Raw genomic sequence first — 17,571 nt, forward strand, 5'->3', positions numbered from 1 at the left:
TCTTTTTTTTCACTTTAAGTTTTTAAGGAAACTTTTTTTTTTTTTTTTTTTTTTGCTTTTAGGACCGCATGCACAGCATATGGAAGTTCCCAGGCTAGGGGTCTAATCAGAGCTACAGCTGCTGGCCTGCACCACAGCTCATAGCAGCGCCGGATCCTTAACCCACTGAGCGAGGCTGGGGATCGAACCCGCAACCTCATGGCTCCTAGTTGGATTTGTTTCCACCGTACCACAATGGGAACTCCTTAATGAAATTTCTATACGAGATTATTCCTGCATCTTCTCAATTGTTTCTTCCTCATGTTTGCCCTTTTCCTTTCCTACTTGGCAAGATTTGGCTCTCCACTGGAGGGTCTTTTTGCAGTCCTTGCCCAGTTTTAGTCTGGTGATAACCACCTTGCTGGGGTAAATGCCCACATGGACAGGCGTGCCATTAGCCTTCTCCCGCTCCACTTGTTCAGTGTAGATGCCCATATTTCTTCCTGTAAACCTGGACTGCTTTGCCAATCTGCCGCCCTTTGTAGTGCCCTCATACGACCTGAACTTCATCATCTTTGCAGATGGGCATGGATCAAACATTGTATTTCTGTCTCAGCCCTTTGGAAAGAAGGGAAGACATAGTCTTCCTACGAATGTGAGATGGTGCATTGAAATGTCATTTATGGTTCTTGCTTTGGTCAGAAGTCACAAAGGGGGAGTTCCCGTCGTGGCTCAGTGGTTAACGAATCTGACTAGGGACCATGAGGTTGTGGGTTCGATCCCTGGCCTTGCTCAGTGGGTTAAGGATCTGGCGTTGTAGTGAGCTGTGGCGTAGGTCGAAGACGCGTCTCGGATCCCATGTTGATGTGGCTGTGGTGTAGGCCGGCGGCTGTAGCTCTGATTAGACCCCTAGCCTGGGAATCTCCATATGCCGAGGGAGCAGCCCTAGAAAAGGCAGAAAGCCAAAAAAAAAAAAGAAGTCACAAAGAGATCAAACTTCATTTTGGCCCTGATGCTTCAGCCTTGTCTGAAAAAGGGAAGAGCTGAACTCTTTTCTTTCTGTCTTTTTCTTTCTTTCTTTCTTTCTTTCTTTCTTTCTTTCTTTCTTTCTTTCTCTCTTTCTTTCTTTTTCTTTCTTTCTTTCTTTCTCTCTCTCTCTCTCTCTCTCTCTCTTTCTTTCTTTCTTTCTCTCTGTCTTTCTGTCTTTCTAGGGCCGCCCTCAAGGCATATGGGGGTTCCCAGGCTAGGGGTCGAATTGGAGCTGCAGCCACGGGCTTATGCCACAGCCACAGCCACATCAGATCCAAGCTGTGTCTGTGATTTACACCACAGCTCATAGCATTGCCAGATCCTTAACCCATTGAACGAGATCAGGGATCGAACCCACGTCCTCATGGATGCTAGTGGTGAACTCAGTCTTTAAATGCACAACACTTTCTTAACAAAAGTGAAGGAAAATTTGAAGGAAAGATGTTCTGAAAATCTAGCACATATGAATTTAAAACGACTGGATATTTGTACACTAAATAAAACTGTAACAACAAATGGAAAATAACAAGCATTGGCAAGGATATGGAAAAACTAAAGCCCACATTTCCTACTGGTAGGAATGTAAAGTGGTGCAATTTCTTTGGAAGACAGTTTTCAATTCCTCAAAAAATTAAATATAGATTCAACAATTCCACTTCTAGGTATATACCTAAGAGAACTGAGAACATACATTAAAAAAAAAAAAAACTTGTACGCAAAAGTTCAAAGCAGCATTATTTGGAGTTTCTGTTGTGACTCAGTGGGTTAAGAATCCAACTAGTATCTATGAGGATGTGCAGCCTCATGGTTCCTAGTCGGATTCGTTAACCACTGCGCCACGACGGGAACTCTGAAAGGCTCCATTCTTTATTCTTTCCCTTTATTAAAGCTCATATACCGTAAAAGTCAGTATTTATGATATATGGCTAATCTGTATTAGAGCAGCCATTCTCGGCTTTGTCCAGTATTTACGTTTTTTTTTTGGGGGGGGGATCTTTTTTTTCAGGACCACACCTGCGGCATATGGAGGTTCCCAGGCTAGGGATCGAATCAGAGCTGTAGCTGCTGTCCTATGCCACAGGCACATTAATGCAGGATCCAAGCCTGTCTGTATAATCTACACTCCAGCTCACAGCAACACCGGATCCTTAACGCACTGACTGAGGCCAGGGATCAAACCCACGTCCTCATGGATGCTAGTGGTGAACTCAGTCAGGTTCGCTACCACTGAGCCACCATGGGAACTCTGTTCTGTCCATTGTTTTATTTCCTACATGGCCTCTTCACATGCTGGAATTATTTAGTGGATTGATTTATTTACTCTCTATTATGTTTCTTCCACCAGAATATGCACTCCATTGTAGGGAAGACAGTGTCTTTTTTTTTTCACCAGTTCCTAGCATATTACCAGACATTGAGTCAGTGCTCATGAGAGAAGAAATAAGTGAGTGTGTTTGGTGCTTATTTGCATTTATATGACAAACACCTGCGTTTATAGATCTCATCACTTAGTTATTTATCTGGGAGGGAGCGCTATTATGGCGCCATTTTTTTCCGGTTGTTATAGCAACCCACTGGCCTCCAGAGCTACAAGTTAATTCTGACGCACTTGTTTTCCCAGAAGTCCAACAGTATTTTCAACTATGAAATAATGATGCTATTATAAATCGCATCTCTTGCACTATAAAAGGGGCATTGTGAGGTTTTCACTTTTATGTTTTATGAGGATGGCAGGGAATTAGAAAGGAAACAAATCTTCTCAAACCGATAAATGCTAGGAAAAACAGAACAAAGCGGAACGATACACATCTCCGCCTCTAATCCTTTCATATTTCGTCCCGGTTCTCGGCCTTTCCATATGCATCTGTGAATATGGTTTAGTTTTCTGTGCAAGTTGTTAAGGAACTTTTGAAAAGTAAAGGCTACAAAACGAACTCGAAAGAGCTCTGTTGCAGCTTAAGTGTTTTCTCTTTGTTGCCTTGTAGCCTGTTGCTTAAATTTTCACGTGAAATTAGCAAAGGAGAATAGTCTTACAAAAATTGATAACGGTCTTACAAAAACTGGGCCTTTGGCTCAGAAAATGCTCAAGATAAGATAGTTCTTGGAGTTCCTGTTGTAGCCCAGCAGTTAATGCACCCGACTAGTATCCATGAGGGTGCGGGTTCGATCCCTGGCCTTGCTCAGTGGGTTCAGGATCTGGCATTGCCCTGAGCTGTGGTGTAGGTCGCAGCTGCAGCTCGGATCCTGCGTTGCTGTGGCTGTGGTGTAGGCTGGAAGCTGTAGTTCTGATTCATCCCCTAGCCTGGGAACCTCCATATGCCTTGGGTGCGGCCCTAAAAGGACAAAAAAAAAAAAAAAAAAAAAAAAAAAAGATAGTTCGAGTTCTCTATCCCTTCCTTCCTCATATTTTAATGGCAGGAAGTAAGAAAAATTTTATTAAACTTGGTTAGTCATCATAAAATGCTCAGGATTATCAGTGCATAAAAAGGGTTTTCCCACCCATTCAACCAGCCATGACTTCAGTTTTTAAAACGCAGTCTATTTTCTAACAGTGAATATGTTAAGGGGGTTTTACATGTATTTTATGCTATATTTTCTCTTCTGGAGGTTTTTACATCACAGCCAGAGCAACGCCAAATCTGACCCCTGTATGTGACCTATACCACAGCTCACGGCAACACCGGATCCTTAACCCCTGAGCGAGACCAGGGATCAAACCTGCATCCTCATGGATACTAGTCAGGTTTGTTACCACTGAGCCACAACGAGAACTCCCTGTGCAGTTCTAATATATAGGGTTATAATACAAACAGGAAACATGCCATAACTTTATCTAAAAGAAGTGACACTGCAATTAGCTTACCCAGGGGGTTTTGACATATAAAATAAGTACTGAATTCTACACAAAATTTAGCTCAGATGTCAAACTTTGAGATAGCTAAATCTAGATATCTGTCTATTGAGAAAATTTGAAAATTGTCCACTCAAATGGAAGGTTTTGCCAGAAAGGTATCAGATATCCAGCCGGAAAGATCTTTCAGAAATTGCTTGATAGGCAGTTCTCACTGTGGCTCAGTGGTAACGAACTGGACTCATATCCATGAGGACTCAGGTTTGATCCTTACCCCTGCTCAGTGGGTTAAGGATCTGGCGTTGCCATGAGCTGCAATGTAGTTCACAGACATGGCTTGGAACTGGCATTGCTGTGGCTGTATCATAGGCCAGCTCCTGCAGCTCCAATTCCACCCCCAGTCTGAGAACTTCCATATACTGAGTGTAGCCCTAAAAAGAAAAAAAAAAATTTCCTGATAGAGTCACTATATTCCAGGTCTAATTCTCAGCTTTAGAGTTTTGGATATTCAATTATTACTATACCTTAATGTGGTAGGGTTTGGGTACTGAATCAGAATAGCCAAACCATCAAGAATCAAATATAGGCGTTCCCACTGCAGCTCAGCAGGCTAAGGATCCAGCATTGCTTCTGTGGCAGAGTGGGTTGAGTCCCTGGCCGGAGAACTTCCATATGCCCCAGGGGCAGTCATTACACAAATAAAAGAAATGTATAAAGACCATAATACTGATATATTACATTATAATTAGAAAACAAGGAGTTCCTGGTGGCGCAGTGGTTAACGAATCTGACTAGGAACCATGAGGTTTCGGGTTCGGTCCCTGCCCTTGCTCAGTGGGTTAACGATCCGGCGTTGCCGTAAGCTGTGGTGTAGGTTGCAGACGCATCTCGGATCCCTCATTGCTGTGGCTCTGGTGTAGGCCGGTGGCTACAGCTCCGATTCGACCCCTAGCCTGGGAACCTCCATATGCCGCAGGAGCGGCCCAAGAAATAGCAACAACAACAAAGACAAAAAGACCAAAAAAAAAAAAAAAAAAAAAAGAAAGAAAACAGAACTTTCAAATCACTACATAGATACTGGCATTTCTATTTGTATTTTTTGGCTTTTTGGGGCCACACTCACGGCATATAGAGGTTCCCAGGCTAGGGATCAAATCGGAGCAAAAGCTGCTGGCCTACACCACAGCTACAGCCAAGCCAGATCTGAGTCACGTCTGCGACCCACACCACAGCTCACGGCAATGCCGGATCCTTGACCTAGATGCTGGTGATTTCTGATCAGTACATATTCTTGTGGTCTGATCCTCATGAGACAAATTAGGGTCAGGAGGTTTCTTCATGGATATGGACGCAGAGTAAGTCTTTGACGGGCATCATGTGTGTGCATGTTCCAATTTCCAAGTTTGTGTGTGTTTTGGCAGAAGGGAGGGGGGACCTGCATGTTTTTTTGGTCTTCAGGCACTGCTAAGTCTTTAACTCAGCAGCAGCATGGTTAATGAACCATATATCAGTGATTTGCACTGTTTTTTTTTTTTTTTTTTGCTTTGCTTTGTTTTTTGTTTTTGTTTTTGTTTTTTTTTTTTTGTCTTTTTAGGGCCACACCCAGGGCATACGGAGTGTCCCAGGCTAGGGCTCTATCGGAGCTACAGCTGCCAGCCTACACCACACGCACAGCAACACCAGATCCAAGCCTCGTCTGCGACCCACACCACAGCTCACGGCAACGCCAGATCCTTAACCCACTGAGCGAGGCCAGGGATCGAACCCGCAACCTCATGGTTCCTAGTCGGATTCATTTCCGCTGGGCCATAACGGGAACTCCCTGAGGGAGGTTTTTGATTACAGATTCAATCTCATTACTCAGTATAGCTCTGTTCAGATTTTCTATTTCTTCCAGATTCAATCTTGGTAGATTATATATTTCTAAAAACGTATCCATTTTTGCTAGCTTACCCAATTTATTGGCATATAGTTATTCACAGTAGTCTCACAATCCTATTAATTTCTTAGTATCAGTTGTAATGTTTTCTCTTTCATTTCCAGTTTTATTTATAGAAGTCTTCTGTATTTTTCTTAATGTAGCTAAAACTTCATGAATTTTTTCATAATTTTCAACAACCAGGCCTTAGTTTTGCTGACATTTTTTATTGCTTTTCTGGTCTTTATTTCATTTATTTCCACTCTGATGGTTGTTATTTTTTCTTTCCTTCCTCTAACTTTGGGTATGGTTTGTTCCTCTTTTTCTACTTCCTTGAGGTGTGAGGTTGGGTAGTATTTAAGATCTTGCTATTTTTTTCTTTCCTTTCTTTCTTTTTAGGGCTGCATCTGGCTAGGGGTTGAATCAGAGCAGCTGCCAGCATACACCACAGCCATAGTAATGCAGGATCTGAGCCACATCACAGCCACACCACAGCTCATGGCAATGCTGGATCCTTAACCCATTGAGCAAGGCCAGGGATTGAACCTGCAACCTCATGGTTCCTAGCTGGATTCATTTCTGCTGCACCACAGTGGGAACTCCTCTGTTTGTGTTTTCTTATAGCTCTTGCTTTTCCTCAAAACAACTATTTTGAACTCTTTATTAGATGGATATAAAATTCTGTGCCTTTGAGTTGGTTATTGGAGAATTGTTATCTTTTTTCAGACATATTTTCTTTTTTCTTTTTTTTTTTTTTGTCTTTTTAGGGCTGCACCCAGGCATATGGAGGTTCCCAGGCTAGGGGTCAAATTGAAGCTGTAGATGCTGGCCTATAGCACAGCCACAGCAATGCGGGATCCAAGCCCTGTCTGTGACCTACATCACAGCTCACAGTAACAATGGATCCTTAACCCACTGAGTGAGGCCAGGGATCGAACCTGCAACCTCATAGTTACTAGTCAGGTTCATTAACCACTGAGCCATGACAGGAACTTCTCATGACATATTTTTCTTGGTCCTTCATGTTCCTTGTAGTTTTGCTGCTTTCTCATTCCAGCAGCTGACAGCTCTTCAAATCTTTCCCAGTTGCCTTTAGGTGGGGAATAGTGTCTGTTGGTCTTGTTATATTAAAGGTTTTCTCTGAACTTGTATGGATACTCTGTTCCACACTTAATCTGGATTTTTCTCCGTGTATGGATACACTTTTTTTGGCACTCCCTCTTGTGGCAGGATTCTTAGGGCTTTTTGTCTTAGTATTTACAGCTCAGCAGGCTGGCTGCTGAAAGCCTCTCCTTTGTTTTCCAGAAGGTGGAGCTACAGCTCAAGCTTGTGGTTTCACCCTTGCCCAGGGACCCTGACCCATTTTTCTTTTTTCTTCCTTTCTTTTTTTGTCTTTTTCTAGGGCCACACTGCAGCATATGGAGGTTTCCAGGCTAGGAGTCCAATCCGAGCTGTAGCCGCCGGCCTACACCAGAGCCACAGCAATGAGGGATCCGAGCTGCGTCTGCAACCCACACCACAGCTCACGGCAACGCCAGATCCCTAACCCACTAAGCAAGGCCAGGGATCGATCCTGCAACCTCATGGTTCCTAGTTGGATTCGTTAATCTCTGAGCCACAATAGGAACTGCCCTATTTTTCTGACAACACTGCCAGTCAGAACTGACTCTCACTGCTGCCTTCGGAAGTGCACACAAGGAACCAGCCACAGGTCTGGGGGAGGTGTGGGGTTAGCACACAGGGCATTGGTGGTACCCTTAGGCCTGATGGGGGAATCCTCGGGTGAGGTTCTCCCAGGGGGTCTTGGGTGGAATTCCTACAGAAATCCTGGGTGCACTCAGCAGAAACTGTGCTCCTTGAATGGCCTTTGATATTATCTTTCCCTATCTTCCTCCCTTGGCTGTGGGAGGAAGAACCCACCTCTGTTCTCCAGGTACCACTGGAGAGAAATGAGTTTCTCCAGCAGCATCCCACACAGCTGGGGAAGCTGAGCACTCCTGCTCCAGGTTTCTGTCTCCATGATTATGGGAGAGGTTGCTGCTGGCTAGTTCTGCAATGTCACCTTGGAGGGAGTGGCAGCACTGGCAAAGTTCCTTTTACTATCACCTATGTAGCCATACTCATAGCTCTATGATTTTTGCGGCAATGGTGTGCTGGCATCTCCCCTTGGGAAGGCTCACTTCTACCAAGTCCCTACTGTCTATGGGTTTCCACCCAACAGAGCACGCTCTAGGTTTTCCCAGCTGAAGCCTAGAGGGGTTAAGGCTCTTGCTGTTTCTGTAGCCCATACTGAGGGCGGTCTGCCCATCACCAGATGCACAGGTGAGCCGCACTCCTCGCATGTCCCTTGGTCAATGGTGCTTCATCCCGCAAATCCCACTCTTGCTCATGAATACATATCTAACTAGTTGTGGAAAAGGACAAACGAGAGAGATGTCTTACTCCACCATGATGCTGTTGTCACTCCCCATGAAACCTTTTTTTAAATTTTTAAAAATTTTTTGTCTTTTTAGGGCCGCACTCTTATCATATGGAGGTTGCCAGACTAGGGGTCCAATCGGAGCTGGAGCCGCCGGCCTCCACCCCAGCCACAGCAATGACAGATCTAAGCCTCGTCTGTGACCTACATCACAGCCCACAGAAGCACTGGATCCTTAACCCACCGATAGAGGCCAGGGATCGAACCCACAACCTCATGGATGCTAGTCAGGTTCATTAACGTCTGAGCCACAATGGGAACTCCTCCACAAAAACTTTAGAATCAGTTGGTCATTATCCATAGAATAACGTGCCAGGATATTGGTTAGAATTGTTTGAATCTATAGATCAAATTGGGAAGAAGGGTGCTACTTTGATTTTAAAAGAGTATTTACCAGAGTTCCCATCATGGTGCAATGGAAATGAATCTGACTAGGAACCGTGAGGTTGTGGGTTCGATCCCTGGCCTCACTCAGTGGGTTAAGGATCCAGCGTTGCCTTGAGCTGTGGTATAGGTCGCAGACGTGGCTCGGATCCTTCATTGCTGTGGCTGTGGCTGGCTGGCAGCTGTAGCTTTGATTAGAGTCCTAGTCTAGGAACCTCCATATGCCACCGGTGCTGCCTAAAAAGACAAAAAGATCAAAAAAAAAAAAAAAAAAGAGAGAGGAAATAAACTTCACTTTTTTTTTTTTTAAAGAGAATTTACCAATTATGAACGATTTGAGTTACTCAATAACAGGAGCAGCTCCAGGGTATGGACTATAAATTTCCTTAGGAATTGAGTGAATTCTGTACAGTTAGAATCTCTAATCAATGTTTAAAGTATTGGCCCAGTTCTATTTCTCTGCTTCACTTCTTATTCTTGTTTTTCTTTGCCTTAGCTGAATAAGCACCAACAGATGGTATAATAAGAATAATCCACTGTGTATTTTTATGGAAATGACCCTGATAAATAAAACACAGTTCTTACCTTCGGGGGCTTCCAAGAGAGTTCCTATAGAAATAATTAACCATACAACAATAATTAACTGGCATAATGTATGTGTTTGTAGCAATTGTTCTGAGGAATGTTTTTGAGTTAGTAAGAAAAAGTTTACTATTTGAGGCATTTCCCAGAGAGGAAATAAACCAGCCAGAGAAGACTAGCTGAAACTATTTTAAGCCCAGTGAAATTGTGTGGATGAGAGATATTTTCACCAACTTTTTTTCTTTTTTCTTTTTTTTGTCTTTTTGTCTTTATAGGGCCACACCCGCAGCACATGGAGGTTCTCAGGGTAGGGATCGAATCAGAGCTACAGCTGCCGGCCTGGACCACAGCCACAGCAACACAGGATCTGAGCTGCGTCTTCAACCTACATCACAGCTCACGGCTACACGGGATCCTTAACTCCCTGAGCAAAGCCAGGGATCGAACCCACATCCTCATGGATACTACTTGGGTTCGTTAACCACTGAGCCATGATGGGAACTCCCACCAGCTTTTTATTTTGATACATTTCATGCATACAGAAAAGTTTAAAGAGTACTTCAGGAGTTCCTATCGTGGATCAGTGGTAATGAATCCAACTAGCATGCATGAGAATGTGGGTTCGATCCCTGGCCTTGCTTGGTGTGTTAAAGGATCCAGCGTTGCCATGAGCTGCGGTATAGGTTGCAGAAGCAGCTCAGATCCTGTGTTGCTGTGACTGTGGTGTAGGCCGGCAGCTACAGCTCCAATTCGACACCTCGCCTGGGAACCTCTATATGCCATGGGTACGGCTCTAAAAAGACAAAAAAAAAAAAAAAAAAAAAAAAAGAAAAAGAAAAAGAATGCTTCAATGAGTATTATATATGCCACATGTTTAATGATTATTAAAATTTTGCTACATTTGCCTTATTTCTTTCCCCTATACTATCTCTCTCTCACACATATGTATCTCTGCGTATATCTCTGTGTGTTTGTATGTGTGTTTATTTTGTCCAATCCAGGATCCAATTAAGATTCACACATTCCAGAGTTCCTATTGTGGCTCAGCAGGTTAAGAACCCAACTCGTGGAGCTCCCGTCGTGGCACAGCAGAAACGAATCTGACTAGGAACCATGAGGTTGAGGGTTCGATCCCTGGCCTCACTCAGTGGGTTAAGGATCTGGCATTGCCATGAGCTGTAGTGTAGGTCACAGACTTGGCTTGGACCTGGCGTTGCTGTGGCTGTGTTATGGGCTGGTGGCTACAGCTCCAATTAGACCCCTAGCTTGGGAACCTCCCTATGCTGCAGGTGCGGCCATAAAAAACAGGGGGAGGGGAAAGGAGTCACACATTCCATTTGGTTTCATGGTTTTATTTCCTAGATTAATCCCTCTAACTTCTTTCTCCTATGACACTGATTTTTTCCAATAGTCCAACAAAGTTGTTCTGTACGACAATTTACATTCTGGATTTGTCTGGCTGCTTCCATACAGTGTTGGTAACTGCATGTTAAAATTTATGTATCAGCATTCCCTTCATGGCTCAGTGGTTAATGAACCTGACTAGGACCCATGAGGATGTGGGTTCGATCCCTGGCCTCGCTCAGTGGGTTAAGGATCCCGCATTGCCATGAGCTGTGGTGTAGGTCGCAGATGTGGCTCAGAGCTGGCATTGCTGTGGCTCTGGTGTAGGCTGGCAGCTATAACTCCTATTGGACCCCTATTCTGGGAACTTTCATATGCCTTGGGTGTGGCCTTAAAAAAATGGGGAAAAAAAGTAAAATTTATGTGTCAATTTGGGTGGATCACGAGGTGCCTGGATATTTGGCCGAACGCTTTTTCTGGGTGTGTCTGTGGGGGTGTTTCTAGAGAAGACTGGCATTGGCCTTGGTAGATAGCAGAGCACAGTGCCTGCCGTGCTGTTGGGTGGGCATCGTCCAATCCACTGAAGGCCAGAATAGAACAGAGGGGCAGAGGAAGAGAGAATCCACCTTGACTGTTTGCATTGAGACATGGGTCTTCTCCTGCCCTGTAACTGGAACTTGTACCATTCAGTGCTCCTTACTCAAGCCTTTGGCCTTGAACTGGAACAGCACCACCGGCTTTCCTGTCTCTTTAGCGTCCAGACAACAGATTGTGGGACCTCTCAGCCTCTACAATCATACAAGCCAATTCCTTATACACACGTATATAGGCCTCTTTATACACACACACATATTTATATACACATGTACGTATATCTGTAATGTCCTATTGAGTCTATTTCTTCTTCTTCTTCTTTTTTTTTTTTTTTTTGTCTTTTTGTCTTTTTTTTAGGGCCGCACCCGCAGCATATGGAAGTTCCCAGGCTAGGGGTCCAATCAGAACTGCAGCTGCCGGCCTACACCACAGCCACAGCAACAAAGGATCCGTGCCACTCTGGGACCTACACCACAGCTCACCGAAACGCCGGATCCTCAACCCACTGAGTGAGGCCAGGGATCGAATCTGCAACCTCACGGCTCCTAGTTGGATTTGTTTCCACTGAGCCACGATGGAAACTCTCTGAGTCTATTTCTTTGTTGTACCCTGGCTAATCCAGTAAATTTTTCCTTTCTTTTCTTTTCTTCTTCTTTTTTTTTTTTGCTTGCACCCATAGCATATGGAAGTTCCCAGGCTAGGCATGGACTTGGAGGCCAGTAGCTGTCAACCTGTGCCACAGCCACAGCAACGCCAGATCCAAGCCGTGCCTGCGACCTACACCACAGCTCACGGCAACACCAGATCCTTAACTCACTGAATGAGGCCAGGGATGGAACCCTCAGCCTCATGGATACTAGTCGAGGCTCGCTACCGCTGAGCCACAACGGGAACTCTCTAATTGGATTTATTGAGATAACATTTGCATACAGTACAATCCATCCCTTTAAGTGTATAGTTTGGTGAATTTTGACAAATCTATACACTTGTGTGCCCATGAGTCCAATTTTCCATCATTCTTATGTATAGATAAGGTCAAGAATATTCACAGCAGCACTTTCATAATAGACTGGAAATAACATAAATATCTATCAACAGGAGAATGGGTAAACAGAATAAATTGAAGATGTTTATTCAATGGAATACAGAAGTACAAACAGCAAGAATGAACAAACTAATATTACATGAATGAATCCCACAAACATAAGATTGAAGGAAAGAAACTAACTAAAGAAACAAACCCCCCCCCCAAAAAAGAAACAAACCCTGACTAATCCAGTAAGTTCACTCATCCCCTTGACGCACTGTACACTAAAATTAAGTAAATAGTAATTAAATTAAGGTGAAGCACATTTGACAAGATTATCGTAGATAAGATTGTGAAGTTCATATTGTGTCGCATTGGAAGCACATAATTCAGGAGGTCTCATTATGAGTGAGGCTGAGCTGCTTTGTCTTTTTTTTTCTTTTTGGCTGCACCGGTGACAGCATATGGAATTCTCTGGCCAGGGATCGAATCTGAGCCCCAGCTGTGACTCTGCCACAGCTGCAGCATTGCTGGATCCTTAATCCACTGTGCCGGGGCCAAGGATGGGACCTGAACAGCCACAGAGACGACACCAGATCCTTAATCGGCTGCATCACAGCGGGAACTAAGTGATGCTAAGTTTGACCCCTAAGATAACGAAGTTTGATCATATGTCTCCGTTGTACTGGTTCATTTTCCTCGTAATAATTAGTATGAAACCTGTGGCATTATGTCAGGATTTGGTGCTTCCACGTTGCTAGGCAGCTCCAGAGAGCATCCCAGTGATGTCTGTTCTTGCCAGGCGTTTGTATACTCTTCCCCTTGCGTGTGGTCCTGGACTTCTTGACTCTTCTAACAGAAAGATACAACAGGGAGTTCCCGTGGTGGCTCAGCAGTAATGACCCCGACTAATATCCATGAGGACTCAGGTTCAACCCCTGGCCCTACTCAGTCGGTTAAGCATCCGGCGTTGCTGTGAGCTGTGGTGTAGGCCACAGACATGGCTCAAATCCTGCCTGGCTGTGGCTGTGGCATAGGCCAGCAGCTGTGGCTCCAATTCGACCCCTAGCCCGGGAAATTCCATATGCTGACTTGCAGCCCTAAAAAAAAAAAAAAAGAAAAGAAAAGAAAGACAGCTATGAAAGATAGGGCAGTGGTGGTGTCTCTTCCAAGATTAGGGGTTTTTAGAAAAAGCTGTGACATGGGTGCCATCTCTGTTTTTCCTCCTCTCTCTGCCTCTTCTTTCATGTTGGGATCTTGTGGCATGGGGAGAATCTGAGGGCCTCATTCCAACCATATGTAAGGATCTTTAGCCTGATAGCAATTTACTGAAAGAACTTGTAAACAGACTCTGCAGCTCTGGTAGAGTTTTGAGATGACTGCACCCCTGGCCTACACCACGTTGCAACCTCATGAGACTCAGAGAGCCAGGAAAACCCACCTACATCTTTCCTGGATTTCTGATCTGCAGAAACTGCAGGGTAATAAACACTGCTTGTTTTAAAGATGCTGAACTTGAGTGTTACCTGTTTGTTTGTTTATTTAGTTAGTTGGTCTTTTTGTTTTTTCTAGGGCCGAACCCGCAGCATATGGAGGTTCCCAGGTTAGGGGTCCAATTGGAGCTGTAGCCTCCAGCCTACGCCACAGCCACAACAACGTGGGATCCAAGCCTCATCTGCAACCTACACCCACTGATCGAGGCCAGGGATCGAACCTGCAAGCTCATAGTTCCTAGTCAGATTCGTTAATCACTGAACCACAATGGGAACTCCCTGTGTTTTTGTTCGTTTGTTTTTGTTTTTGTTTTTTTTAGGGCCACACCAGCAGCATATGGAGGTTCCCAGACTAGGGGTTGAATCAGAGCTTCAGCCACCAGCCTACACCATAGTCACAGCCATGCTGGATCCTTAACCCACTGAGCAAGGCCAGGGATCGAACTGCATCCTCATGGATACTAGTCAGATTCACTTCCACTGAGCCAGGACAGAAACTCCTGTGCTACTTGGTTTTAAACAATAAATAGTTACCCCAAACTTTCATCCCATGGTTTTAGCATCCACTAACAATCCTTGCCTGCCTCTATGTTTACTAGTAGCTCTTCTTCTGTAAGAGAGCTTGCTTTTATTTTTTTCTTCATTTTGCTCTGAGTTGGGAGAGAATTATATCTTATTTGAATCAATACCATTATTTTAATTTCAAATGCAAGATGGCAGAGTAGGAGGTCCCAGATTTCAGTGGCCTCACAGAAAATACCAACAAGACAATAACACCGGTATGAAAATCCTAGGGGCTCCCGCTGCGGACAGGTAAGGACCTGTCTAGGATCCATGAGGATGCCAGTTCGATCCCTGGCCTCCCTCAGTGGGTTAAGGATCTGGCATTGCCGTGAGCTGTGGTGTAGGTTGCAGATGTGGCCTGGACCCCACATTGCTGTGGCTGTGGTGTAGGCCGGCAGCTGCAGCTCAGATTCCACTTCTAGCCTGGGAATTTCCATATGCCACAGGCATGGCCCTAAAAAGACAAAAAGAAAAGAAAAAATAAGAGAGAAAAATCCTAGAACCCAGGGGTGAGGACGAAGCCCCCCTTGAACCACAAGACTGTGGAAAGCCACATTAGGAGGGTGAGAGGAGTGGTTTCACTTTGACCACCTTGCCCCTCCCCCAGGCTGGCACAGTGCCCCACAGCATCCTCTGGGACCTACAGTTTCTCCAGTGGGGAAAAGAGAGCCTGACATTGACATCCAACTTGGCCAGCATTCCAGTGCTTCCCCTGGGGCACGCTTCTGTCTCCCAGGAAATGCTGGGTGAATCAGCAGGGCGACACCACATGGGGTCAGCCAGAAACGACAAAGGAGGAGACAGCTCACAGCCACCAGTGCCAGGCTCATGCTGTGGCGCTGCATTCCTGCTGGTGGTGGCACCCACGCAGCGTGCCCAGCAGTGACCTCATCCATCCATACGTCTGAGTCAATTGCTCCCCCTCTGGCCAGGGGACACAGTCGGTAGCTCTGTCCGGTTTCTGGATGCAATCAGTAGTCTAGCCCAGCCTTGGAGCGCATTGCACCTCCCCAACTGGAGAGGGAGCCAAGCTAGCAGCCTTGTCCAGAGGCAAAGCACAGTGTCTCCCCCAACTCATCCGAGCAGACAAGGAGCTTACACAGGAACCCTGTTGATCTGTAGGTTGGGTCTTTATTTTTTTTAATTTTTTGCTTTTTAGGGCCGTGCCCCGCAGCATAAGGAAGTTCCAAGGCTATGGATCCAATCCGAGCTGCAGCTGCTGGCATTTGTCACAGCCACAGCAACTCAGGATCCTTAACCCACAGAGCAAGGCCTGGGATCAAACTCACATCCTCATGGATACTAGTCAGGTTCATTACCACTGAGCTACAATGGGAACTCCAATTTTACTTTTGAAATTACTTTACTTTTAATTACTTTTCACAGCTCCAGTAGATGAGGGTGTGCCAAGAGCAGTCATTGTGCCAAGGAGATTGATTGATTGATTTATTTTTAATTATTTAATTATTTATTTTGCTTTTTAGGGCTGTACCTGTAGCATATGGAGGTTCCCAGGCTAGGGGTTGAATTGAAGCTACAGTTGCCAGCCTATGCCACAGCCACAGCAATGCCAGATCCGAGCTGAGTCTGTGACCTACACCACAACTCACGGCAACGCTGGTTCCTTATCCCACTGAACAAGGCCAGGGATCGAACCTGCATCGTCATGGATACCAGTCAGATCCCTTTCCACTGCGCCACAAAAGGAACTCCCAACCAGAGGATCTTAGCACCTAGATTCAGGCTAATTGGAAGCCAGACCTTTGGGCAGCTGCTTTTACCGAATGCAAATACATAAGAGTCCGAGGGGATGACAAGCAGAAGCCCCAATGGCCACCAGAGCAGCAGTCACAAAAATCAGGGCTCTGGGAGTTCCCCTTGTGGCTCAGCAGTTACAAAACCCACTAACATCCATGAGGATGCAGGTTTGATCCCCGGGCTCGGTCAGCGGGTTAAGGATCTGGTGTTGCTATGGTTGTGGCCTAGGCCAGCGACTCTAGCTCCAATTCAAGCCCTAGCCTGGGAACGTCCATATGCCACGCGTGCAGCCCTAAAAAAGCAAACAAAATAAAAACAAAGATCAGGGCTCTGGATGAGTGTATTTGTTCCTTTCTAGGAGACCCCCATGGGCTTAGGGAGGCAGAGGGAGGGTATCAGGATGGTGTCCCCTGGCCTACATTCCCTGAGAACCCCCCGTGACTTTTCGGTACGTGCCAAACCTGAAACCTGCTCCTCAGCCAAAGCTTCAGGACCAGCAAGTAAGCCTCTTTTCCAGAAAGCCTCGGGGGTGTGTTTCAGTCAGCTGTCTGTGCTGTGCCCCGGGGCGGGGAGCCTGCCAAGAAATGTCTCTGGCATTGCTGCGGTCCTTTGCTCGCAGGAATGCAAGCTCCCTGGCCACCAGAGCCAAGGAATCAAGCTGCCAAAACAAGGGCACCAGCAAAATCTGGGACGCTAGATAAGTATAGCAGCTCCCACTTGAGAGGGAGCTCCGTGGGTGGCTCAGCAGGAAAGAACCCAGCTAGTATTCAGGAGGACTCGGGTTTGATCCCTGGCCTTGTTCCGTGGGTTGAGTATCCAGTGTTGCTGTGAGCTGTGAGATGAGGCTTGGATCCTGCATTGCTGTGCTGTGGTGTAGGCTGGCTGCTGCAGCTACGAGTTGATCCCTAGCCTGGGAACCTCCATATGCCGCTCATGTGGCCCTAAAACACACACACACACACACACACACACACACACACACACACACACAGCTTCTCTCTGAGAGATGCTGGCACACTGCAGAGGGAGAACTTGAAGATAGCACCACCATCCAAGGTCTCAGGAGAGGTGGAAGGTCAGCCTTAGATGTGTCTTTAAACAGAAGCCTTGACCCTCGGGCTGCGGCTGTGATGATGAGCTGATAGGCCTCTCCCCCCAGAGGCTGAGTTCCTGGTCTGTCGCCTCTGGCCCTGCCCTGGGGGTGGTAGATGTTTATGAACACTCTCTCCTTGGTTCCAGGGATGGGACTCTTGGAGCAGAAACCCCGCTGGCCCACAAAATCAGGTGACCCAGAAGCGTCTCCTCCTTGCAGTCGCAAAAATCAGAGCACCAAACAAGGATATAAGATGTTTTTGTTTCTTTTTAGGGCTGAATCCGAGACATATGCAAGTTCCCAGGCTAGGGTTTGAATCAGAGCCATAGCCACGGACTCTTGTCACAGCAAGGCAGGATCTCAGCCACGTCTGCGGACATACATCACGGCTCAAGGCAACGCCAGAGCCTTAACTCACTTAGCGGCACCAGGGATCGAACCCGAATCCTCATGGATACTTGTTGGGTTTGTTACCA

At 45.8% G+C, this 17,571-nt stretch overlaps 1 pseudogene; it reads right to left on the reverse strand.

Annotated features, from left to right (window-relative positions):
* Positions 238 to 7,797, reverse strand: LOC100513753 (annotated as a pseudogene).

Source organism: Sus scrofa, chromosome 11, assembly GCF_000003025.6.
Source record: "Sus scrofa isolate TJ Tabasco breed Duroc chromosome 11, Sscrofa11.1, whole genome shotgun sequence".
NCBI classification, from domain to species: domain Eukaryota; kingdom Metazoa; phylum Chordata; class Mammalia; order Artiodactyla; family Suidae; genus Sus; species Sus scrofa.